Raw genomic sequence first — 1,486 nt, 5'->3', positions numbered from 1 at the left:
ATATACAGAAAATTAAAGGTAAAAATCATAATAATAATTTTATTTATTGGAATTATTGGGGTTCAGAAGAGTACAAACAGAAAATCAAAGGTAAAAATCACAGGAATTGTTTTATTTAATGGAATTGTTGGGATTCGGAAGAGTACAAACAGAAAATCAAGGGTAAAAATCACAGGAATCATTTTATTTAATGGAATTGTTGGGATTCGGAAGAGTACAAACAGAAAATCAAAGGTAAAAATCACATGAATTGTTTTATTTAATGGAATTATTGGGGTATATACAGAAAATTAAAGGTAAAAATCAGAATAATAGTTTTATTTCATGGAATTATTGGGATTCGGAAGAGTACAAACAGAAAATCAAAGGTAAAAATCACAGGAATTGTTTTATTTCGTGGAATTATTGGGGTATATACAGAAAATTAAAGGTAAAAATTACAAGAATCATTCAAAATCATAAGAATAATTTTATTTAATTGAATTGTTGGGGTTCAGAAGAGTACAAACGGAAAATCAAAGGTAAAAATCAAAATAATCGTTTTATTTTGTGGAATTGTTGGCGTTTGGAAGAGTACAAATGGAAAATCAAAGGTAAAAATCTTTTTATTTAATAGAATTAGTGGGGTTTGGAAGAGTACAAATGGAAAAACAAAGGTAAAAATCAAAATAATCGTTTTATTTCATGGAATTGTTGGGGTTCAGAAGAGTACAAACAGAAAATTAAAGGTAAAAATAATTTTATTTAATAGAATTATTGGGGTTCGGAAGAGTACAAAGAGAAAATCAAAGGTAAAAATCAAAATAATCATTTTATTTCATGGAATTATTGGGGTTCAGAAGAGTACAGACAGAAAATTAAAGGTAAAAATAATTTTATTTAATAAAATTATTGGGGTTCAGAAGAGTACAAATAGAAAATCAAAGGTAAAAATCAAAATAATTATTCAAAATCACAATAATCATTTTATTTAATGGAATTATTGGGGAATATACAGAAAATTAAAGGTAAAAATCATAATAATCATTTTATTTATTGGAATTATTGGGGTTCAGAAGAGTACAAATAAAATCAGAAGAGTACAAATAGAAAATTAAAGGTAAAAATCAAAATAATAGTTTTATTTCATGAAATTCTTGGGGTTTGGAAGAGTACAAATGGAAAATCAAAGGTAAAAATCAAAATAATTGTTTTATTTCATGGAATTATTGGGGTTCAGAAGAGTACAAATAGAAAATCAAAGGTAAAAATCATTTTATTTAATAGAATTATTGGGTTTCGGAAGAGTACAAATAGAAAATTAAAGGTAAAAATCAAAATAATCATTCAAAATCACAATAAGCATTTTATTTAATGGAATTATTGGGGAATATACAGAAAATTAAAGGTAAAAATCAAAATAATTGTTTTATTTAATGGAATTTTTGGGGTTCGGAAGAGTACAAACAGAAAATCAAAGGTAAAAATCACAGGAATTGTTTTATTT

Source organism: Malurus melanocephalus, unplaced genomic scaffold (assembly GCF_030028575.1).
Source record: "Malurus melanocephalus ecotype Western Australia unplaced genomic scaffold, MMel_1.1 scaffold_2227, whole genome shotgun sequence".
Lineage (NCBI taxonomy): Eukaryota > Metazoa > Chordata > Aves > Passeriformes > Maluridae > Malurus > Malurus melanocephalus.
This window is presented reverse-complemented; position numbering follows the sequence as displayed.